At 36.8% G+C, this 26,297-nt stretch overlaps 1 protein-coding gene across 3 annotated transcripts in view; it reads left to right on the top strand.

Moving 5' to 3' along the window:
- Positions 1-2,900: 2,900 nt before the first annotated feature.
- Positions 2,901-26,297, top strand: part of LOC118274709 (potassium channel subfamily K member 15) — a 52,254-nt gene continuing 28,857 nt past the window's right edge. The window contains exon 1 of one of the 3 annotated variants that reach the window (XM_035592378.2): positions 2,901-3,407. The gene's annotated coding sequence lies outside the window, so the exon portion shown is untranslated. The remainder of the gene's footprint in view (positions 3,408-26,297) is intronic. The other 2 variants (XM_035592377.2, XM_035592380.2) reach the window with 2 other exon arrangements.

Below are 26,297 nucleotides of genomic sequence, written 5' to 3' on the forward strand. Positions count from 1 at the left end.
TGGTTCGAACAAAATAAATGAGATTTCTGGTTTTCGAAATAGTCGCAATACCAAAGTGTTCACTAATTATTATTGTTCTTTATGTTTTGTTGCTTTTAGTTCCTTCCTAATTAATTGGATAAGGAAATTATACTAGAATACCTTTTCCTCCTTTCAAAGATGTTAACCTTTGTTGAGGTATGTTGTTATATAAAATACAATGTACAGCAGGTCTAGGCACTGGGCAGTTACTTATATCTACATCCTACAGATAGAATGCACATGCAAATTATAATTAACAAAAGTGAATAGCGAAAATTGAGCAACCAACCAAATATTAATATAAAACATTAATTAAATTTAATTTTGTCCAAAACAGAGTTTGCATCCGATGTTTCCTAAAATTGATAGTTCTAAATATAAAGTTGGGGCATGATATGAAATATTCCACTAATCACAATCATTTCCCGATATATTAAACTGTTTTGGCAAATTAATGTTGTGATTAGAATTTCATGTTAGTTGCAGTTCGAGTTCATATTACTACATACTGGTACAAATCGTATTCATTTTAGAATTGTGTTCAAATGCAATTGATTCTGAATATTTAATAGGAATGCTATTGCTGAACTGTTCATAGAATTAATTTGTTATTAGGTACTGTATCAAAGGTATTAATTTCCGAATCATTTTGTAAAATAATGTAGTGTTTAGTATACAGTAAAACTATCACATGTCTATTTCACAAATCAGTAGATTTATATGTTTAACCATCCAGTTAAATATCAATTACCGTATATCCCCAAGCGCGCGGTTATAAATAAAAACAAAAATATATCTATACTAAATAAGGAGAAGTAATGGTGTGAAAGAACAAAAAAATCATGAATGTTCTCTGTCGCAGCAATTAACGTGAGCGGCAGGGACACGAAAAATATGGTTAGGCAACACAGGCGTTAAAGGGTTAACAACAGTTTAATTGCTATTAAAAATACAGGTCGTTTTGTTTAGAGTCAAATAAATCAGATATGTATTATGAAAAACATCTAATTTATAAAAAAAATACACTCAAGTAAATATTGTCGAAAAGGTGAAATATCAAATGCACTGCGCTAGACAAAGCCGCTATGATGTCATACAAAAAAAAAATTAAAAGTATTTGCGACCAGACGCGTATTGTGTAAAATAATAGAGATGAGCCACCGCAGACGGCCACAGACGGCCGGACTTCCTTCATTCGATGTTTTACGACATCCTCAGGAAGAAAGCGGTTGAACTATTCTGAGAACTTGAGTAACTCGTTCCATTGTTTATACTAGACATCAATAATTAACAATGTGCTAGTCATTTTATATTCTATTCTAATTAAATAATATTAGATCAGCTTCATCAAGTGTACTAATTGGGGGATGACTGATTAGTTTCGAGCGTCACTGGGACCCTTATCATTAGATCTCGACGGGATTATTTACCATGCTTATTGTTTTCTATGAATTTCCGATATTTTGGCACTATTGCAAGCGCCATGACCACGGATGAACTGTGTATTCTGGGACCCTTCATCAAGAGAGGAAAGACAACAGGTGGATCCACCTTTGAATTACATAGTTTAATCTTTTCGGATAATAATTAAATGTTACCTATTTAATCTTGATTATTATACAGTTATTTAAATAAAAATAATTCCATTTTACTAGACCCTAGAACACGATACTGATTTATTTCAATTTGGACTGCACACAACTCTATCTCGCGAGGATTAAATGGTTATCCAGTTTAACGATATTCTCGTTCCAAAACCAACTGTGTTGGAACTCTTATAGTATCATCATGAAGTCAGCAGCTATATCACAATCCCTATGAGCCCAGTACATTTCGCCAGCGCGGTCTCCCGACCGTAAAGCCGAGTATTCCCGAAATACACCGGACGGCGGCGCGCTGCGCGGCGTACAATAAAAACTAAAACTGATACGCAACGACCGCCGTCGCACGCGCACCTAATATTAGACCAGACAGGCCAAAGATTATTGAGCTGGGATCGGATAGTTCTATGCCTACGACTACTGATTTTTTCTGTGTTTATGATAATCTGCAAATATCACTATTGTAGTATATACAGTGTGGTAGACATAGGAGTCTTAGATAGTGTGTTTGATCTTCACAAACACACGTAGGTAAAGCAAGAGACAGCTATAGACGAGTGACAAATATAATTATAAATGTTAAGAAATCATAATTTTTTTTGTAGCAGCAAATTCTATTATATAATATTTCTGTTTTTATCTGCTGGCTACAATGTCAAAGAATACAAAAGTCACAATAATATAGAAAGAAGTAACACGAAATACGGATCTTACTAGCGACTTTCGAGGGTTCCAAGAATTACCACAAACGAAGGATCAAGATCAACATTTGTGTTATAACTTCCATGTAATAGAGGATAAGCTTATAGTCATATACTAGATACAATTCCAGACTGCGTGTTACTAATGAGAAATTATCGAAAACCGGAAAAAGCCTAGTAATAGTTTGCCCGAGAATCGAACCTGAGACTGCAGTTGCACTTGCGACCACTCGACCAATAAGGCAAGGAAAGATCAAAATTAAAAAATAAAATCTGATTAAGTAGGTAGCAATTACTCTGTAATAGAAAGATTTCGTCAAATCTAAGAAAGCTGAAGTGAGTGGTTTACTGACTAAAGGTAAGATTTACTTTTCGTGTGCTAGATTGCCATAAAGTTGGCATCTTTTCATTGGATTCCCAGTAATTTGATATTTTCCGTAAGCTTATATTATATCACGGGTCGCACATGAAAAACTTGGGAAGCCTCAAACGCCATGGCAGTAAGTTTGAATACAGAGTGTGTTCTGTAAAGTCGATTCTATTTTATTGTCTTTGTCAGAGTATAAACCAACCCCGATACAGGCGGTTTATTAGTTAGTCGGCGTGTGAGCTACATATCAATAGAACATTCCTACAGTTTTACCTGTTACTGGCACGAATCGTGCACACAAACCGTAAATATTATTTTAGAAATTAAAATTCCCATAAATATTAACAGTGCGACTATAAATTTTGGAACAACATAAATAAAATGGCATTTATTTTGGAGAGAACAGTTTTTTATCGATTAAAATAATGTTATAAATTGATAAAGTGTGTTGTGAAATCGACTAAATTTTAGTGGTGTGCAAAATATAAACAAAGTTTTAAAATTGGAACATAACAGGTAGTAAAAAGAATATTTATTTTGTGATGGAAACTTGTATCGTGTGTTGGAGAATAAAAGTGGAAAGCGTAACAATAAAGTTGCGAGTGTAGGTGAGTTTATTTTATTGATAACGTTATAAGTATTGGCAGGAGCAGACTCATTCATTGATCACTCCTAATCTCACCGGCTCCGACAGCTGTGGTAAGAAGCCGAAAGGTAATCAAAACTTTTATTTGCTTTTTCTTCCATGCCATCTAGGTAACTTTTATTGAATTACGAAAATAAGTTTCCACGAAAAGTTTTTTTTTGTTATGAAACCTGAAAAAGGAAATGGAGAGGATCTTTTTTTATTTGATCAATTGATTTATCTTCTATGTATGGGTGCATAGATTAGGTTGAACACGACAGTTAGAAAATAATAAAGTTTTATTTTATTTAGTATTCTCATATTTTTTTATCATAAAATGCAAAATAAAAAGTTGCAGTCTGAACAGCTTATTACATCAGATTTGATGAGAATCTCATCATAAGTAGGTGGTGAAAGTGTGGGCATTGAATAATTTTATTGTTATGTGCACTTCTGCCTACCCTTTCAGGGATTAAAAGGCATGACGTTATGGTATGGCTATCGGAAGTATCGAGTAGTTACCTATCGATATTCCATAAAAGTCGTTTTTCGAAGTTTTTAATACCCGTAGTTACTTTTTATTATCCAGTACATTTTATGAAAAAACAAATTAAATTCTTTTCAATTGTAAATACGAAAGTCAAATTTTATTATTGAACTAAAAAAAATCACTGGACTATTGAACAATTTATATAAATATTATTTTAGTTACATAAATCACTGAAAACATTTTTTATAAAATATTTTTTTTATATAACTGGAACAAACCAAACATTAGTAATATTTTTAATAAAATTTAGTTATGATTTATTAATGAAAAAAAAAATATTAGTAAGTTTTGAATACATCACTAGCGCCCACGCTGTCGTCACAGGCCGTCAGATAGCGCCAAAGTATCAATGTGTCAAATAAATCATAAATGATTATGTCAAAATGGCGGAAGTATGGCAATCCGTGCGAGCTTGCCGATAGCAAAGTGCTTGTTACTGGACTTTTTATATTTATGCGTGTGTTTTTATGATAAGTGGGAAATTGAGGATGTAAATTACGCTTTCTCTCTACAGTGTGATTTTTGTAGATTTATTATACGAGGGGGCGTGTGGGTTATATTTTGTTTAGCTGTTGTTTTGGCTGTAAATGATAAGGATCGAATGGAAGAGTGATGTGTTTCTGTTGTTTTATTTTTTGCTTGCATTTAACATTACAAATACATAATATTTCAGTTGCTTTTATTAAATCTATAGTTAGGTATAATATTTTTTCTATTTCGCAAATGTGCTAGTTCCGTCGGTAGGTAGAAAAAAACGAATCTACCCACATAATTGATTTTGAAAAGATATGAAATGGATTGCTTTGATCTGTGAGTTGATTGACAATGTCGAGCCGATTTTCGGATCACGTCTGTGCGTTTGTCTAAAATATGGGATGACATTGTCTATTCTTTTTCGAACTATGTTTGTGATGATCAGAGAATTCTAGAAACTAAAATAATTATTCGAACTTACGTTTACGTCAGTGAAAAGGTTTTAATTCACGAAACAAAAGAAAGTATATACAGGTTCATTGACATTATGAAAATAAATTGTACGTTAGTTGAATCTCATTTAGTTTTACTTAACTAATATACCTAATGAGGATTTTAAAACAATAGAAGCGGTCACCGCAAGGGTCAAAGTTGTTCACACCTCGGGCGCTTTACGACGCCGTAACACTAACCTTTTACACTTACAAATTATAAATAATTGGATATTTAAATGTGTTAAAATATACTCATTAAGTATGTACGTAATTTAAATGCCTATTCCTTTTAGTATCTATTACTGAAAAGTTTCAAGATCAAAAGTGTAGACGTAGCTTTCAGGATTTTCGACATTACCACAAAGAAATAAAGTTGAAAATCGTTACAGCAATTTGACAGACTAGGGTGGCTTGATGTAGGTGGTAGGTGTACGTATACTGCCCACCTTTTGTTCCATCATCGCTAAGACGTAGCAGCAACACCTGGCCTCGATCTTTCAACCAAACCTCTTTGAAACGAGCAACTAATTCATCAACCGATCATACAACACTAAAGGAAAAATATAATAAAATCTAACGATAGTTGGCTTTCCATTCCGTTCACATTAGAAGGCGCGGGTCCTAAGTGGCGCGAGCCGTTATTGCCAAAAGTCCCGTAAATAATGGGTCGGGAATAAATCCTTGGTTTCGCCACATTCATGTTTTATTACAACGTGCAACGTAGGCAATACGCACACGTCATTGTTACTATGGATATAGTCGGGCGCGGCCACTGTGCGAGCGGACAGCGATTGTGGAAGAGGCGATATTGATGAGGAGGAGACAGAAGGACTCTCTTTCTTATTGTGACTTGGAAAAAGCGAAAATAGTTAACTAGAAAGCATTCATTGTAACCGTGTTTTCATAATAAAATAGAAAAAACAATTTATACCATTAAATAAATTAAATCATAGTTCTTACGGATCACTCAAGCATTGTTTCCAGTAATATTTCAGTCATGAACCAAACCGACAAGCAAGAATGGTTGCAAAGTGAATTGATCAATTATGCTTTAAGCGGAAACGAACAGAGTGTTCGAGGAGCTCAATAAAATCTGGAGTGAAGTCGCTTAGAATGGGGACGGTTAAAAGCAAAGCGATAAGCGAAAATTTCAAGCAATTTTTGAGATAAAATAAAACGGAGATCACGCACAATACTTTCATCTACATGACAAGATGAGTTACGGAAAATGTTTGCAAAAAAATCACGCGTTTATTGATCGCAGATCTCGTGGACTGACGTCAAAATCGTATCAAACGTTAACGGCGTGCGTGGGCGCATGTGACGTTTACATCAAAGCTCAATGATTTAATTTTACAATATGTACGTAATAACTGTAGCTTCAGCGTGTTTGTTGGCGTTTCAAAGCGAACGAGACGAACGTGACGACCTTGTGTGGATCGATTGAGATTATGTTCTATTTGAATAGGTTCGATTAGTTCGATGATGAAAATTGACTACAAGAGAGATGATAAAAAAGGTGTTGCTATATCCTTTTTCTTTTTCTAAAAATATGTCCTCCACACTAGGGCTTTCTCCTGTTGTCGTGGGTGCGTTAACAAACATTTATAGTTAATTTTCTTTTAGAAAAGGTCTGCAGACCCGTTACTCTGCACTAATTTTGTGTATCATACAAACAGAGTTGTTCCATGCGGGAATATGAAACCCACGAAACACATTTTTTGTACATACAAAGAGTTGTTCCGTGCGGGAATTGGACCCATTACACAGCAACCGTGCAACCTTGCATATTAAATGGCAGTTATTAAAACTGTATCTTTGGTGTAACATGAATTTATGATAGCTTATACTAACCAGATGGTGTACCGTGTCGATCTTGTAGTAACTGAAGAGCCCACTCATCTAAGTGGTCGGCAACTTGAGCTCGTTGTAGAGCACAGATACCTCGTGCATATGCATAGGTTCCCGCCGTCCGGGAGTTAGCGAGCGCGCCGTGCCAATGTTGCTACAACTCCAATAATTCCAAAGCCGCTGAACTTGTGTGTACGCAATTAAACAGTTGTACCTTACCAGCTAGTTTGCTAATACAGTTCCGACGTTAAGCCAGTCAAGTTAATATGTGCGCCAAGTTCCACAGGCTCACCGCTATAAATACCTTTGCCTCTCAAACGTCAAAGTTCGTCCTTACATTTTTGACAGCTCCAAGTTGTGATTTATTATCTGTGGTCTGTGAACAATAAAGCCCCAGTTGTCACTTGGATTGACAGGGCGGAGTCGTTACGCGGGCCTCATTAAAAAGATTCATTAATTATTATTTCTAGGCTACTTTTCTAATTTTATTAATGTTCGGTTGGAACTAGCGTAGCTACCTTTTCGCTGTAACTCGCCAATTTATTTTGTTGGATGTTTTTTGTTTTAAAATTAATTTCCATTTTTTAAAAAGTTCTGTTCTGTTTTGTTTTGACTTAGAGTAGGCGAAGTTTTTTGATTCTATTTTTACTTCAAAAGGATTTTATGTTTTTGTATTCGGTGTTATGAACATCGCAATCTTTTCCTCGAATAGAAAGAAATTTTCAATGGATTACTGGGAGGGTACTGACGCACCCTACTTTCTACGGTTGTCGGAACAGATTAGTGCACAGACGAGTCAGTATAGCCAGAATTCCGAAAATTGAAAAAGTTTTCCATTGGCTAAACTAGGAGTCGATCCTTGGTTGACAGAGCAGTTTTTATACAGATATTTTCCTTGTCTGCGTTTTTCTGATCTCAGCCATAATAAAGCCTTGTTAAAAGAGCTTTATTTAAAGCAGTTTCGCAAAAAAATATCTAAGACACATATTGCAAACAAAAAAATCATCATACTTTTCAAACAATTCTTCAATGTATTCGATGCTCATGCATAAAACAGATGCAGCAAGCGGGAAGCGAACGTGCTTCTGTCAGAAACCAAAGCTCGAATAACGTCACATATTTTTAGACAAAGGACCAATAACTACAAGCATTACAAGGCTATTATTTGCAAGTAACAACATTTCAAGATATCCTAATTTTCAACTGTATTACTTTAGTATAAAATTCAAAATCTAACAATTCAGTAATTTACAATAATGTCGAAGCCCGCATCTTTGCTTCAAATTGCCCGTTTCAAATAATTCTATACAATGTTATTGGTAATTTAGTAGCAGACTAGTTAATTGTTCCATTATAGTTTCATTTATATTGTTATGCCAAGTCGTAATGTTCTACAATTTACAATCGAGGCTTTACATTGTTATTGATTGTTGCAGTTACTTCATTCTCTATTGTATCGACTGATTGTATTGAGGCTTCAGATTCTTGTTGCTAAATTAGTCACAAAAAGAAAGTTGAGACTGACAGCAAAGAACCAACTAATGTCTAAGTACTTTAATTACAAAATCCATAATGATTCTGCTAACTGTCAACTGAACACCTAACTTTGTTCCCTAATCGCTAATTACAACATTAAATTAATTGTCAAACAGCACATTATAATGAGTACGGAAGTTTCGCGCAACTTCCATTTATAAAGTCTTTCGCAAAATGGCTTCTTTATTCAAAATTTCGCGAAACATCCTCAAGTATTCCATTACGAGAAACATTTTCAAGCAAAACCTCTAATTATATGAATTTACGAGCGATATAAAGTTAAATCATAACGTTTATGTGACACCAGTTGCGTGGCTCTAATGATAGATACGTTTAGCGTTATACATATTTCTTGGGACTCGTTCACTAACTGCTCCTTCGAGGCGCCTGCCGTCCTTAGGTACGAAAAGCGAAAAATATTGTATCATTTTTAACGCAAATTGTTAATGTTAAGGGTGTTAATAAAATACGTGAGAGCAAGATAAACGATGTCTCACCGACGGGAACGGAATTAAAGAACGTCGAGATTGTGTTTACTTTGACTGATCGCTGCGGTTGATAAGCACAAGTTTACCAGGAGGCGGTGGAGTCGATTGTCAACCTCTCGAGCTAATTTTACTAAATTCTTAGCAGATTTTCGTGAGGAAATGAACAACATTTCGCGAGTTCGTGCCTTCAATTAATCTATGTTTGATTTTCTGTATGGATTTCCGAATGCGTTGTTGACTGTTAGCAGCATATAGAAATTCTCAAATATTCTGCAATAACTGAAACATGGAAATAGAACCACAGCCACAGTAGTAACGAGCTGCGAGCTGCGGCTCCGACCAATGCTTTGCGTCGTTGTACGAATCAATTTTTTATACAGCGCCGAGACTACGCGAACCAAATTGCTTCCTAATGGTTTTCTGGCTACCTGCTATTTTATTCCCATTTTATACTGAAATATTTTTTGTCAGCTTCAGAAATTTTGGGACTTTTCACACTTTAAAGGGAAAATTGGATGGACTGATCCAATTTCGGTACAGCTTGTAGCAATGGAAAATCTTTTTTCTGCCTTAAATGATATAACGGGCTGGAAAACCTTATTACGAACAGTAGATTTATAGTCCCAGGCCATTTCTCATGTAGACAATGAACGAATATTGGGATATAGAAAATTACATCATTCATTTGTAAATATTTTCTTACGAAAATCTATTTGGGTCGTATGTTGGAATTTGAATAAATATTCCTCTGCTTTCCTACCTGGAAAAGCTTGTCTATGTACGTACATTAAACCCTGGGGGAGAGATACAAGGAATTTGTGTTTTTAATAAGGCAAGTCTTAGAGCGTTTACAGCAACAGCAAAAAGGTTGCAGACCTTTATAAATAAGGATTACCATGTTATGTACTGGCCGAGTTTTTGCTTCCATATTGCCTCGCCAGGATGGGTCCTTATTTACATTGTTGGTAGAGGAATCAGGTCACTGGTGTTAGGTGTATCGTCAGGAGTTTCTTGAATATTTTTTTACGGCTCACCTGCTGGTTTGCAATTAGCGAAGCCCATAGATCACCTGATGTCCTGGTGGTCTGGAGGTTTAAGACTCCCGCTTCTCATGCATGAGAGTACGGCAAGTACCAATGAGACTTTTTGTTACTTTCTAAGTTTATTTAGACGCCACTGACGAACGGTGAAGGAAAACATCGTGAGGAAACCTAGGCTTATAATTACTAATTATAAGTTTGAAATCGCCAACCAGGCTTGAGCAAGCGTGGTGATTAATACTCAAAGCTTTTCCGTACGAGAAGAGGCTTTGGTCAGCAGTGGACACTTATAGGCTGATAGATCACCTAAGGAGTTACAAGTGCGTTGCCAGAAATTTAGTGTTTGAGAATTTGAGGAGGATTGGGCTCCAGTAACCTCACCCACACGGCTAAAAAACGCAAGCGTTCTTTCAGGCCTGGTTTATTTAAAGGCCATGGTATTACTCCGGCTGAGTTAGCCCACGTCAAATTAAATATTAGTTAGCTAAGTACCAAGCGAAGTGTCTTGAACTTTAAAAGCTGAAGAGAGCCTAAAATAAAGTTCTTCATCTTGAGAGGTTTTATTCAGAAGCCTACGAGTATTGCTTCAAATTGAAATCGTCTAGACTGGTGTTAACAACGATACATTTTAAGCTCGAAAATGTCGACTTAAGAACCTCCCTTTTTGCGAAGTCGGTTAAAAATAGGGAGTTGTAATTTATTACTTTAGGTACTACTACTTATGAGCTAAAGTGCTGTGACAAATGTTCATAGAGTTTAGAAACTAAAAGAACTAAAACTAAAATTGATTTATTACTTGGACAGTTTTAGTGGGATGTGATAATGCCTTATGTGACAAATGTAAGGAACTTGTTAACTTACACATAGAGGTGGTATATACATATGACCATTATTTAAGAGATTAGTAAATATTATTATTAATTATCTAAATGAATTATTATGTTATCGGCTTACTCACGTAACTGTTTGACGAGAAACTCGACAAGTTTCAAGCCATGCTAGATGCTCATATTTATGTACTAGCTTTTGCCCGCGACTTCGTTCGCGTGGAATAGTGACTTCCGGCAAATTTTTGGTTTTAACCACATAGTTCCCGATCTCGCGGGATCTCTTCAAAAATGAGATGTGGAAGATATTCCAGGGAACTCTTCAAAAATCAACATAATGAGCTCTGCGTTTGAATTTAATAGATGTATACTCACTTAAAGGAAAAACATGTGAAGGACGAATAATCCGTCAAGTCACTGTGGATAAAGAATAAGACATTTTGTGAGTTCGTTCCTATTTATTCCTCTTATTCCATCTTCTCTTTGCTATTAAAATTCATATTCTCCTTTCTCAATTTAATGTCCATTTTGCTAAAACTTGAGTCGGTGCTTTGTGCATTCTTCATACTATTCATTCAAATGCATGCATCATGTCTGAACTTAAGACTTTAATTAAAAAACGCTCTGCTATAAAATCTAAAATTACTATTTTTGGCAATCATATAAAATTAATTGAAACTTCTAAACCCTTAACGGAGTTACAAATCATAGATATACAGTGCCGTTTACGAAAAATTGAGCCCTTGTACGAGGAATTCGACACCTTACAGACTGAAATCGAGATCCTATCTGACGAGCCACCAGTCGAGGAGGTTCCCGCGGAGCGTGTGCAGTTTGACAACGACTACTACTCGCTTGTGGCCCGAGCCAAGAGCCTGCTTGCTGCCGGGAGGAAGGACAGCGAATCTGTGGCGGAGTTCAGCGACGCAGAATCAGGTGGGCGAGTAAGAAATTTGGTTAGGCTACCTAAAATTGACTTACCACATTTCAGCGGTGGCTATCAGGACTGGCTCGAATTTAAAGACACATTCCTTTCTCTTATACACAACAGTGATCGCATAGATAATATTAATAAATTTCATTATTTACGGGCTTCTCTTCAAGGAAATGCCGCTCTGATTATTAAAAACATCGACTTTAAAGGTGATAACTATAAAATTGCATGGGAGTTATTGTGTGAGCGATTTGATAATACCCGCTTACTAGTAAATAACCACTTACAGGCTTTGTTTAATATAGAACCTATTCGATCGGAATCAAGTAAGTCGATTCAAAATCTTATTGATGTAACTAACAAGAACATTAGGGCTCTCGCATCATTGAATGAACCGATTTGGGACACGATTATAATTTATATGATGTCAAATAAACTTGATAGTGTGACGGGTAGAGAGTGGGAAGAACATAGAAATACATTGACTTCGTCCCCAACCCTATCACAGTTCATAACATTTTTAAGTCAAAGAGCCAATATCTTAGAAACTTTAGAAGAAAATAGTAAAAATAATAAATTAAAATTAGAACCTGTAAAAGCAAAAAGTTTAGTAATAAATAATAATAATAGCACTAATAATAAAAATAAAAATTATAAACGTAAATCATGTCCATTGTGTGATGATGAGGCACATCAGCTGTTCAATTGCGAATCGTTTAGAAGTCTTCCTGTAGAATCTCGGATTTCAAAGGTAAAAGAGTATAAGGTGTGCTTAAACTGTTTGCGCTTTGGTCACGTAGCAAAGAAATGTTTTTTATCACACTGCAAATATTGCAATGAAAAGCACAACACTCTTTTACACTTGGAAAAATCTGAGCAATCTGCTTCTCGCGATTCGTCATCTACGTCTTCAAAAGACATTGTATTGAAGACTGATGTCGTACCGGTTACTACTCCGACGCGTGTTTTCCTTTCCACAGCGTTGGTGAGGGTGGTTGACGGCAAAGGCAACAAACACACCGCCAGGGTGATCTTGGACAACGGTAGTGGAATAAATATCGTTTCCGAAGCTTTCTGCAGTAAGCTGGGTTTGCCGAGGCAGAACGTGAGCTCCACGGTATCAGGTTTTAATAATCATGTATCCCATAGTACACAGTCTTGCAATCTCACAATTGAGTCAATGAATACTAGCTATAGGACTAACATTGATTGTTATGTGTTTACCAACGTAACCACAGCAGTACCGATCACATACATTGACACACGACATATTCAAATTCCAGCTGGCTTATGTTTATCTGACCCCACTTATAATATACCTTCTAAGGTTGATATTCTTATCGGGGCAGATATCTTTTGGGATATTCTAGGTAACAAAAGAATTAGCCTAGGCAAGCATCAACCTATGTTACGTAGTTCGGAGCTAGGATGGATAGTCACTGGTCACATCTCGAGCCCGAAAGGTACATTCAGTCAATGTCTTTTTACTCAAGGACAACTTGATATTGATCTCACTCGTTTTTGGGAAGTAGATAGTGTTTCTCTTGAGCATTCTCAATCCGCGGAGGAACGTGCGTGTGAGAACAGTTTTGCCGTTAACACGACTCGAAATAACGATGGTCGCTTTGTCGTCACCATTCCTCTCAAGCAAGATCCACAGGTCTTAGGCGATTCTTTTGAGATGGCGAAGCGACGGTTTTTATCGCTTGAACGAAAATTTGAACGAGAACCAATATTCAAGGAGAAATATTTGAACTTCATGAAAGAATACGAGCAATTAGGCCACATGACTGAAAATAAAGTTCTTTTTCCATACAGTGACAATGCCAACTACTACCTTCCTCATCATGGCGTACTTCGGGAGTCAAGTACAACGACAAAGTTGCGTACTGTCTTCGACGCTTCTGCCGTCACCACTTCAGGAATTTCCTTCAATGAAATTCAGATGGTCGGTCCTACAGTCCAAGACGATCTCTTATCGATTCTCCTCAGATTCCGCCAGCATAAAATCGTAGTATCGGCAGACATTGAAAAAATGTTTAGATGTATTGACATTGTACCTAGTCAACGCTCATTACAGCAAATTGTATTTAGGTTTGATCCTTCGCATCGTTTAAAAACTTATACACTAAATACAGTTTGTCAAGGAACCGCTTCAGCGCCATACCTTGCGACAAAATGTCTGACTAGCCTGGCATCCACAGTCAGCGATAATAGCGTCAAATATAGTATAGCTCACGACTTCTATTGTGACGATTTATTAAGTGGGGCTAGTACTGTAAGCGAAGCTATAGATTTATGTAAAGGAATTACTGCCACCTTAAACTCGGCAAAATTTAATATTCGCAAGTGGAAATCGAATAACACATTAGTTATTAAAGAGCTATTTTCAGGTCAAATTATTGATTCAAATACAGTTTTAGATCTATCTGATAACAACATAAACACATCATCAAAAACATTAGGTTTGTATTGGCTTTGTCAGCAGGATACCTTATCTTTTTCAATTAATATTGAACTTCATAAGAAGGTTACCAAGCGCCATATTCTTTCTATTATAAGTCAAATCTTTGACCCATTAGGCCTTGTTGGGCCATGCGTTGTCGAAGCTAAGTTAATTATGCAGAAATTATGGGTCAATAAATGCTCTTGGGACGAAGAAGTGCCGTCAGATATTTTACATCTCTGGTCTTCTTTTGCTAACACATTATCCTGTCTTAATAAGTTAAAAATACCTCGTTGGGTTCTTAGTGATCTTTGTGTAAAGATTGAAATCCATATATTCACAGATGCTTCTCAAAGTGCGTATGGGGCATGCGTCTATATTAGGTCTGTGTGTAACTCAGGGATTGTGCGTGTTCAGCTCTTAGTCTCGAAAAACAAGGTTGCGCCGATTAAACCCACAACTATCCCACGTCTTGAGCTATGTGGGGCCTTATTAGGTGCAAGACTGTGTACGAAAGTGCAAAAATCACTTAAATTAAACATTACCATGTGTCGCTTTTGGTGCGATTCCACGATTGTACTGGGGTGGTTGTCCACCCCTTCACATCAACTTAATCTATTCGTACGTAATCGTGTTAATGAAATCAAGGAGAGCACCGGTGGTCACACGTGGAGCTACGTGCCGTCCAAGGAAAACCCGGCAGATCTCGTTTCTCGCGGGGTGAGGGCTGATGTAATCAGCGACGCCTCGTTATGGTGGTCCGGTCCATCGTTTCTACTCAAATCAGAGCATAGTTGGCCACAAATGCCTAATGAGACCCAGAAACGGGACCTACCGGATCTCCAACCTTGTCTTATTATAAATAATAATGTTAACAAAAACGATGACGATAAACTATTTACAAAACTTATACTTAAATATTCACAATTTACACGTTTACAAAGAGTCATAGCCTATATATACAGATTTATTCATAACTGCAAAACTAAAACAAACAGATTCCGCGATCATCTTTCTTGTGAAGAATTGCAACGGTCATTTAATTTTATTATACATATTGCTCAGTTAGAAATGTTTCCTAATGAATATCTTATCTTAAAATCAGGCCATTCATTACCGAAGAAAAATAAATTAATATCATTGACCCCATTCATCGATTCAAATGATATCTTGAGAGTAGGCGGTAGACTTGATAACTCACCTTATAGCTATGACACAAAGCATCCTATTTTATTATGTGGAAAACATCATTTAACGAAAATTATATTTCATATGCATCACTTGAAACTTCTACATGCTGGACCTCAGTTATTGCTGTCCAGTATTCGTCAAACTTATTGGCCTTTGGGAGGAAGGAATCTGTCTAAATCTATAACAAAGGGTTGCATAAAATGTTTCAGATTTAAAGCCAGCAATGTCCAGCCCATTATGGGGCAGTTACCTGAATCCAGAACTACACTGGAATTCCCTTTTTTACATTGTTCGGTGGATTATGCCGGCCCGATCATGATAGCTAACCGCAAAGGTCGAGGTTGCCAACTAATAAAATCTTACTTGTCCATTTTTGTCTGCTTAGCTACAAAGGCCGTTCATCTAGAACTTGTCACAGATCTGACTAAAGAGGGATACATGGCTGCTCTAAATCGGTTTGTGGCTCATCGAGGGAAGCCTCAAAGTATAACCTCAGATAACGGGACTAATTTTGTAGGTACATGTAACGAGTTACACCGTTTCTTACAGGACTCAAGTTCCCAAATCAGTTCCGCATTCGCTCAAGAGGGTATAGAGTTCCTCTTCATTCCGAGTTACACACCCCATTTCAATGGTATGGCTGAATCTGCAGTCCGTTCCACTAAATATCATCTTCGTAGGCTACTCCAACTTACCCATTTCACGTATGAAGAAATGCACACTTGTCTGACTCAGGTGGAAGCCATTCTTAATTCACGTCCTATAACTGCTTTAAACTCTGATCCTACAGACTTCACACCTTTGACACCCGCACACTTCCTAATAGGACGATCACTTGTGTCAGTTCCACATTCACAGTTGACAGAAAGGATAACAAGTCTTGAGAGATACAAACGAATCGAGTTTGTCAAGCAACATTTTTGGAAACGATTCTCCAACGAGTATGTCACCACTCTACAGCAAAAGACAAAGTGGCCTACTGCATCTGGCGAACTCAAATTGGGTTCTTTAGTCCTTATAAAGGACAAAGCGCTTCCTCCCCTACGTTGGGCCCTGGGTCGCTGTGTGGCCGTTTTCCCAGGAACTCAGGATCAAGTCGCTCGAGTCGCCGATATAAGGATCAAAGGAGGAACCATTATTCGAAGGGCGTTTAATAACATTTGTCCCCTTCCAGAACCTGATTGTTGAACCAGCAGCCTTCCTACCTACTTCAACCCGGGGAGTATGTTGGTGACAAAACATATGAAAGAGGATACATATCGTGAGACGACAGAGGCTTGCGGGGAGCGGGGGATGAGGCGCATTTCATGTTGCCAACTAATAAAATCTTACTTGTCCATTTTTGTCTGCTTAGCTACAAAGGCCGTTCATCTAGAACTTGTCACAGATCTGACTAAAGAGGGATACATGGCTGCTCTAAATCGGTTTGTGGCTCGTCGAGGAAGCCTCAAAGTATAACCTCAGATAACGGAACTGATTTGGGAACTTGAGTCCTGTAAGAAACGGTGTAACTCGTTACATGTACCTACAAAATTAGTCCCGTTATCTGAGGTTATACTTTGAGGCTTCCCTCGATGAGCCACAAACCGATTTAGAGCGGCCATGTATCCCTCTTTAGTCAGATCTGTGACAAGTTCTAGATGAACGGCCTTTGTAGCTAAGCAGACAAAAATGGACAAGTAAGATTTTATTAGTTGGCAACCTCGACCTTTGCGGTTAGCTATCATGATCGGGCCGGCATAATCCACCGAACAATGTAAAAAAGGGAATTCCAGTGTAGTTCTGGATTCAGGTAACTGCCCCATAATGGGCTGGACATTGCTGGCTTTAAATCTGAAACATTTTATGCAACCCTTTGTTATAGATTTAGACAGATTCCTTCCTCCCAAAGGCCAATAAGTTTGACGAATACTGGACAGCAATAACTGAGGTCCAGCATGTAGAAGTTTCAAGTGATGCATATGAAATATAATTTTCGTTAAATGATGTTTTCCACATAATAAAATAGGATGCTTTGTGTCATAGCTATAAGGTGAGTTATCAAGTCTACCGCCTACTCTCAAGATATCATTTGAATCGATGAATGGGGTCAATGATATTAATTTATTTTTCTTCGGTAATGAATGGCCTGATTTTAAGATAAGATATTCATTAGGAAACATTTCTAACTGAGCAATATGTATAATAAAATTAAATGACCGTTGCAATTCTTCACAAGAAAGATGATCGCGGAATCTGTTTGTTTTAGTTTTGCAGTTATGAATAAATCTGTATATATAGGCTATGACTCTTTGTAAACGTGTAAATTGTGAATATTTAAGTATAAGTTTTGTAAATAGTTTATCGTCATCGTTTTTGTTAACATTATTATTTATAATAAGACAAGGTTGGAGATCCGGTAGGTCCCGTTTCTGGGTCTCATTAGGCATTTGTGGCCAACTATGCTCTGATTTGAGTAGAAACGATGGACCGGACCACCATAACGAGGCGTCGCTGATTACATCAGCCCTCACCCCGCGAGAAACGAGATCTGCCGGGTTTTCCTTGGACGGCACGTAGCTCCACGTGTGACCACCGGTGCTCTCCTTGATTTCATTAACACGATTACGTACGAATAGATTAAGTTGATGTGAAGGGTGGACAACCACCCCAGTACAATCGTGGAATCGCACCAAAAGCGACACATGGTAATGTTTAATTTAAGTGATTTTTGCACTTTCGTACACAGTCTTGCACCTAATAAGGCCCCACATAGCTCAAGACGTGGGATAGTTGTGGGTTTAATCGGCGCAACCTTGTTTTTCGAGACTAAGAGCTGAACACGCACAATCCCTGAGTTACACACAGACCTAATATAGACGCATGCCCCATACGCACTTTGAGAAGCATCTGTGAATATATGGATTTCAATCTTTACACAAAGATCACTAAGAACCCAACGAGGTATTTTTAACTTATTAAGACAGGATAATGTGTTAGCAAAAGAAGACCAGAGATGTAAAATATCTGACGGCACTTCTTCGTCCCAAGAGCATTTATTGACCCATAATTTCTGCATAATTAACTTAGCTTCGACAACGCATGGCCCAACAAGGCCTAATGGGTCAAAGATTTGACTTATAATAGAAAGAATATGGCGCTTGGTAACCTTCTTATGAAGTTCAATATTAATTGAAAAAGATAAGGTATCCTGCTGACAAAGCCAATACAAACCTAATGTTTTTGATGATGTGTTTATGTTGTTATCAGATAGATCTAAAACTGTATTTGAATCAATAATTTGACCTGAAAATAGCTCTTTAATAACTAATGTGTTATTCGATTTCCACTTGCGAATATTAAATTTTGCCGAGTTTAAGGTGGCAGTAATTCCTTTACATAAATCTATAGCTTCGCTTACAGTACTAGCCCCACTTAATAAATCGTCACAATAGAAGTCGTGAGCTATACTATATTTGACGCTATTATCGCTGACTGTGGATGCCAGGCTAGTCAGACATTTTGTCGCAAGGTATGGCGCTGAAGCGGTTCCTTGACAAACTGTATTTAGTGTATAAGTTTTTAAACGATGCGAAGGATCAAACCTAAATACAATTTGCTGTAATGAGCGTTGACTAGGTACAATGTCAATACATCTAAACATTTTTTCAATGTCTGCCGATACTACGATTTTATGCTGGCGGAATCTGAGGAGAATCGATAAGAGATCGTCTTGGACTGTAGGACCGACCATCTGAATTTCATTGAAGGAAATTCCTGAAGTGGTGACGGCAGAAGCGTCGAAGACAGTACGCAACTTTGTCGTTGTACTTGACTCCCGAAGTACGCCATGATGAGGAAGGTAGTAGTTGGCATTGTCACTGTATGGAAAAAGAACTTTATTTTCAGTCATGTGGCCTAATTGCTCGTATTCTTTCATGAAGTTCAAATATTTCTCCTTGAATATTGGTTCTCGTTCAAATTTTCGTTCAAGCGATAAAAACCGTCGCTTCGCCATCTCAAAAGAATCGCCTAAGACCTGTGGATCTTGCTTGAGAGGAATGGTGACGACAAAGCGACCATCGTTATTTCGAGTCGTGTTAACGGCAAAACTGTTCTCACACGCACGTTCCTCCGCGGATTGAGAATGCTCAAGAGAAACACTATCTACTTCCCAAAAACGAGTGAGATCAATATCAAGTTGTCCTTGAGTAAAAAGACATTGACTGAATGTACCTTTCGGGCTCGAGATGTGACCAGTGACTATCCATCCTAGCTCCGAACTACGTAACATAGGTTGATGCTTGCCTAGGCTAATCCTTTTGTTACCTAGAATATCCCAAAAGATATCTGCCCCGATAAAAATATCGACCTTAGAAGGTATAAGTGGGGTCAGATAAACATAAGCCAGCTGGAATTTGAATATGTCGTGTGTCAATGTATGTGATCGGTACTGCTGTGGTGACGTTGGTAAACACATAACAATCAATGTTAGTCCTATAGCTAGTATGCATTGACTCAATTGTGAGATTGCAAGACTGTGTACTATGGGATACATGATTATTAAAACCTAATACCGTGGAGCTCACGTTCTGCCTCGGCAAACCCAGCTTACTGCAGAAAGCTTCGGAAACGATATTTATTCCACTACCGTTGTCCAAGATCACCCTGGCGGTGTGTTTGTTGCCTTTGCCGTCAACCACCCTCACCAACGCTGTGGAAAGGAAAACACGCGTCGGAGTAGTAACCGGTACGACATCAGTCTTCAATACAATGTCTTTTGAAGACGTAGATGACGAATCGCGAGAAGCAGATTGCTCAGATTTTTCCAAGTGTAAAAGAGTGTTGTGCTTTTCATTGCAATATTTGCAGTGTGATAAAAAACATTTCTTTGCTACGTGACCAAAGCGCAAACAGTTTAAGCACACCTTATACTCTTTTACCTTTGAAATCCGAGATTCTACAGGAAGACTTCTAAACGATTCGCAATTGAACAGCTGATGTGCCTCATCATCACACAATGGACATGATTTACGTTTATAATTTTTATTTTTATTATTAGTGCTATTATTATTATTTATTACTAAACTTTTTGCTTTTACAGGTTCTAATTTTAATTTATTATTTTTACTATTTTCTTCTAAAGTTTCTAAGATATTGGCTCTTTGACTTAAAAATGTTATGAACTGTGATAGGGTTGGGGACGAAGTCAATGTATTTCTATGTTCTTCCCACTCTCTACCCGTCACACTATCAAGTTTATTTGACATCATATAAATTATAATCGTGTCCCAAATCGGTTCATTCAATGATGCGAGAGCCCTAATGTTCTTGTTAGTTACATCAATAAGATTTTGAATCGACTTACTTGATTCCGATCGAATAGGTTCTATATTAAACAAAGCCTGTAAGTGGTTATTTACTAGTAAGCGGGTATTATCAAATCGCTCACACAATAACTCCCATGCAATTTTATAGTTATCACCTTTAAAGTCGATGTTTTTAATAATCAGAGCGGCATTTCCTTGAAGAGAAGCCCGTAAATAATGAAATTTATTAATATTATCTATGCGATCACTGTTGTGTATAAGAGAAAGGAATGTGTCTTTAAATTCGAGCCAGTCCTGATAGCCACCGCTGAAATGTGGTAAGTCAATTTTAGGTAGCCTAACCAAATTTCTTACTCGCCCACCTGATTCTGCGTCGCTGAACTCCGCCACAGATTCGCTGTCCTTCCTCCCGGCAGCAAGCAGGCTCTTGGCTCGGGCCACAAGCGAGTAGTAGTCGTTGTCAAACTGCACACGCTCCGCGGGAACCTCCTCGACTGGTGGCTCGTCAGATAGGATCTCGATTTCAGTCTGTAAGGTGTCGAATTCCTCGTACAAGGGCTCAATTTTTCGTAAACGGCACTGTATATCTATGATTTGTAACTCCGTTAAGGGTTTAGAAGTTTCAATTAATTTTATATGATTGCCAAAAATAGTAATTTTAGATTTTATAGCAGAGCGTTTTTTAATTAAAGTCTTAAGTTCAGACATGATGCATGCATTTGAATGAATAGTATGAAGAATGCACAAAGCACCGACTCAAGTTTTAGCAAAATGGACATTAAATTGAGAAAGGAGAATATGAATTTTAATAGCAAAGAGAAGATGGAATAAGAGGAATAAATAGGAACGAACTCACAAAATGTCTTATTCTTTATCCACAGTGACTTGACGGATTATTCGTCCTTCACATGTTTTTCCTTTTTTCCTTGACCTTCTCGAAATTCGAAAATTGACGTAATGGCCGCCGACCGACGCACATGAATTCTTGATTTCTTGACACGGAATATTCTCCAAAAAAGCCTCAAGACGTCCTTAAAATCCTTCTTCACGGAGAGAGGACCACTTTGTTGGCGAAATAAAATAGCGGACTGTATGTATAATAGTATATAGGTTCATATAATAAGAATAAGATAATAAGAACGCGCGCTTCCTTCCGTGTCCCATGAGTCAATGTGTCACTGCGCGCGCGGGGCAACTCGCTGCGCCTCATCCCCCGCTCCCCGCAAGCCTCTGTCGTCTCACGATATGTATCCTCTTTCATATGTTTTGTCACCAACATAGGGCATTGAAAAAATAGTTTAAAAACGGACTTAAACTAACTTAAAACTAAAGAAAGCTACGAATTACGAATTTATAACAATTAAAAAAGAAACTATATTACAACCTATCCTCTATGCTATAATAACCAAGCTTAAACTAAATAATTTAAAAGAAACGACTTAAATCTAATCTAATCTAATTACCCGACTGCGCCAGAAGGAGGGTTATGTTTTTCGAGAGTATGTATGTATGTATGTATGTATGTATGTATGTAGGTATGTATGTATGTATGTATGTATGTATGTATGTATAATTGTTTGGCACGCTCTACAGCCTAAACGGCTTAATGGATTTTGGCTTGAGAGGTGTCGTTGGATTCGTCTTTCCTGTGAGAGTGACACTGGATATATCAAAATAGTAAAAAAAACAAAATGGCGGATTTTTGGCGCCAAATTCGAATATTGCTCACTCTCTAGCCTGAACGACTTGATGGATTTCAGCTTGAGTGGTGTCGTTAGATTCGTATTTACAGTGAGAGTGACACTGGATATATCAAAATAATAAAAAAATAAAATGGCGGATTTTTGGCGCCAAATTCGAATATTGCTCAATCTCTAGCCTAAACAACTCGATGGATTTCAGCTTCCGTTTGTTTCATTTTAACTGAGAGTGCCACTAGATATCCTATAGATACCTTTAATAACCAAAATATTAAAATAATAAAACTAAAAGAAAATAAAATAAAATAAGGTAATTTAAAAAACTAAAAAACCCGACTGCGTTTCTTCATAATATGAAAATGAAAAAACCCTAAAACAAGAAAGTCATCGTAAAATTGAAGCAGTCGGGACCCATCCTAGAAAACACTGAGTCTTCATATTTAGAATGGGTCCCGACTGCTACAATTTTACGATGACTTTCTTGTTTTAGGGTTTTTTCATTTTCATATTATTTAATTTATAAATTAGACTTACAATTTTATTAAAAAAACTAACTACAGTAACTACTAATAATCGATATCAAACTAAACCTACGTTAAATAGTTTAACCAAAAAACCAAGAAAACCCAACAAATAAACTTATTAATTGACAAATACAACGAATTACGAAACCAATTTAGAATATACGAAACAGCAGGACCACTACAGACAAATAATCATACGACTGATAATACACTATTTCTACGATAGTACCGAAGCGCTCGGCCGATACCCAACCAAATGAATGTAACGAAACCATAGCGCGATCTATTTCGATCCCAACGCCATCTATCGAGGATAAAGACAACTTGGATTATGTATTTATTTATACTCCGTTCGGGCATTTTCTTTGTACTAAAAGTTTAATTATATTGATATTATTTTTTTCATACCTTTTTACTATTTATTTACTTTTTTCGATGAATTAAAACAATAACATGAACCGAAGTCGTGTAACGATCGACATGGAATTATCTATACTCCGTTAGAGCATTTTCTTTGTACTAAATGTTTTATTATATTGATATTATTTTTTTCATACCTTTTTACTATTTATTTACTTTTTTTCGATAAATTAAAACAATAACATGAAGCGAAGTCGTGTAACGATCGACATAGAATTATTTATAAATAATTTATTTCTTATTTTTATTTTTTGATTTCGAAATAAAAATATATCTATGTCCTTTCTTAGGTTCTAAACTATATCTGTACCAAATTTCAACCAAATCCGTCAAATAGTTGCGGAGATTAATGGTATAAGCATAGAATGTTCGACGTGATTCTTTAATTTGACATAACTTTTTTATTTATGAACCGATTGACATGAAACAAACACTAAATGTAAATTTAAGCATCCCACAATATATTCGTGAAAACCGCATCCAACTCGGATCAGCCGTTTCTGAGATTAGCGCGCACAGACGAACAGACAAACAGACAAACAGACAAAAAAAAAGTTAATTACATTTTTGGGTTTGACATCGACATAACAATAACCCCTGCTATTTTTTTTATTTTTATTTTCAATGTACAGACAGCACTTTTCTACGATTTTATTATATGTATAGATAAGCAGTATTCGGCGAAACACGACACGATGCGGCGATTGTCGCGCAGCTACTACACGTGTGTCTCACGAAAGTTATAATAAAGATATTATTCTAGTTCAACCGATATACCGTAGTCACACGAGATAATGAATAATAAAACGAAATAATTAACAAACATGATTAACTAACTTTACCTTAACTAACACAAAAGTTGATTTATATTAAAGTTTATTAAATTTCCCACTCCTAGCCAGCAAGGGATTTAAGTATTTATCATTTTCTAGAGTTGTGAATATAAATTATATTTAAGGCTCAACAAATATGGCGCGCTGGGCTACTAAAGTATATTGTTGAGTCGGGAGAGCCCTTTGGGGCCTGACTTTTATAAAATCTGTCAATCTTTCGACTTTAACTACGTTTAATAAAACATTTTTGCTTGTAGCGAGCGACGCGGTCCATCGCTTCGGTTTTGATTACTTTTTACGTTGTTATAGCGTAATACTCTATTACGCTATAGATTACTATTTTTTTATTTTAATGTTCATCTAGTAGATTATTCTAAAACATTTCACACGTATTTTTTATTTTCTAACGCAAATAAATATTTTAGAAGATATTAATATATTGATTTGAAATATCTCGTGACGTCACTTCTAATTACATTTTATACATAGAAATGACGTATTTGCTCCCACTCCTAAACTTGGATTCGTTTTATTTAAGTATTGTTACCTTATATGACAAAGTAAAAAACTACGTGTCCACTATTTTTCTATTACGTAACTGACGGACTAAATAATAGATTTTTAATTTCCATACCCCGTCATCACCCCTATTCTTAAAATGCAAATGTTTTAGGCTTCCCAGCTTCCTCGTTCTTCCACCGACCTTGATAATGACGTTTCTAAAACAACGGTTCTGATCATCAATCATTTTGCAGAAAAATAATCAGTAGCTAATGCAAACTCATCCGCATAAATATGCGCACAGTTCTAAACATCTTTCTACACCGGTTTCAATTAATTTTGAGGAAAAAAGAAGCGAGTTGAATGTCTTAATCCTTAGTACCGACGCAAGCGAGGTCGGTGCACGGTCGTTACATTTTTTTAGCTATGACGTATCGCGGAGAAAGACGTTGCCTCATCAATTTTACAATCCATTACTCGTTTAGTTAAAGAAAAACAAAGAAACGTCGTATGATTCACGCAATGTATGTGTTTGAAAATAGTGTTTTGTTTTTGTGACGGTCGCGTGTTGGTGTGTAGTAGCGGTGTTTGTTTCACCTGTATTGTGTGCCAATAATTCTGGTACAGGTCTATTATTACTGGTTGTAGTGTCACCACGTCCGTCATTGTGATCAGCTGGTGCTGCTAATGTAAACATGCTGCAGGATACACAGTTGTACAGATGTTCCGACTGTACACGTACGTACATGGTCCAATGCATTGTTGCTAAGCCACTATTAACTACAGCTAAAGACTAGATTACATGAACATTGTAGGCTCTACACGGAATATTATTCAGTATTTGCATCATTACCTCTAGGTATCTAAATAATTGTTTATTTCTGTGGAACGTTTAGTCTAGTTTGCTCGAAATAGTACAAAAAATACACCTGCTTTGTAGGAATGAAAATTAAGTAGACTATTAATACTGAAGAAAAATGTGGGAGTAAATAAATTGGTAGAAAGAAATGCTTTGGCTTATGTAGTGATCGCAAGACAAACTGCGAAGCGAGATAGATAACAGTAACATGTATAAAAGGATAGACGTATATTTTCATGTATGTTTAGATCCAATTTTCTTCCAAAAAACACGATGCATTCCCTCGTTTATTTCTCGTTGCCTGCGGATCAAAGGACTCGTGACTTGAATACGAACCAGCCACGGTTTGTAACACAAGATATCACCTGTCTTACTTCACAGTATATTATATATGTAGGTATAATTACACTGTTTCAGGAAAACTGAGGAGGCGCCATGATTAATTCTAGACGTACGTTATTTTAATCCCGGATTAGATGAAAGAGATCAATGAAAACATTTGCAGATCATTTATTATCGCTATGTTAGATTTATCATTTTAAATATTCGAATGGTGGGTTTTAAGCTTTGAAATAAATCTTGTGTCATAATATTTAATATTATTAGGCCTACAGGATTTGAGAAATGATGAGCTGTTTGACTTCATTGGTTAGAGGAAGACCTTGTGTTGAAATTAACGCAGAGTTTTATTGGATTTTCTATTTGAAAATGCTTTAAATGAGAAATGCGATGTTTGTTTTCATATCGTTATAAAACATGGAGACAGTTCTCCGCTCTACTGGGTTTCAATCATGGGATTAAAAAGGTAAGTCCACGTTAAATAATGAAAAAAATGGTACGAACGGTGGGGGTTTTTCGGCTTAAACCCTCGCTCATTTTGTAGTACAAATGAATCTTTTCTTCAGTTAGTCTGTACGTTAAATTATAAGTATAACGCGGACCCTTTTTTGTATCCATCGCATCCCTCACGATCCTCGTGGTCCTTCCGCCCGACCCTCGGCT

Source organism: Spodoptera frugiperda, chromosome 11 (assembly GCF_023101765.2).
Source record: "Spodoptera frugiperda isolate SF20-4 chromosome 11, AGI-APGP_CSIRO_Sfru_2.0, whole genome shotgun sequence".
NCBI classification, from domain to species: Eukaryota; Metazoa; Arthropoda; class Insecta; order Lepidoptera; family Noctuidae; genus Spodoptera; species Spodoptera frugiperda.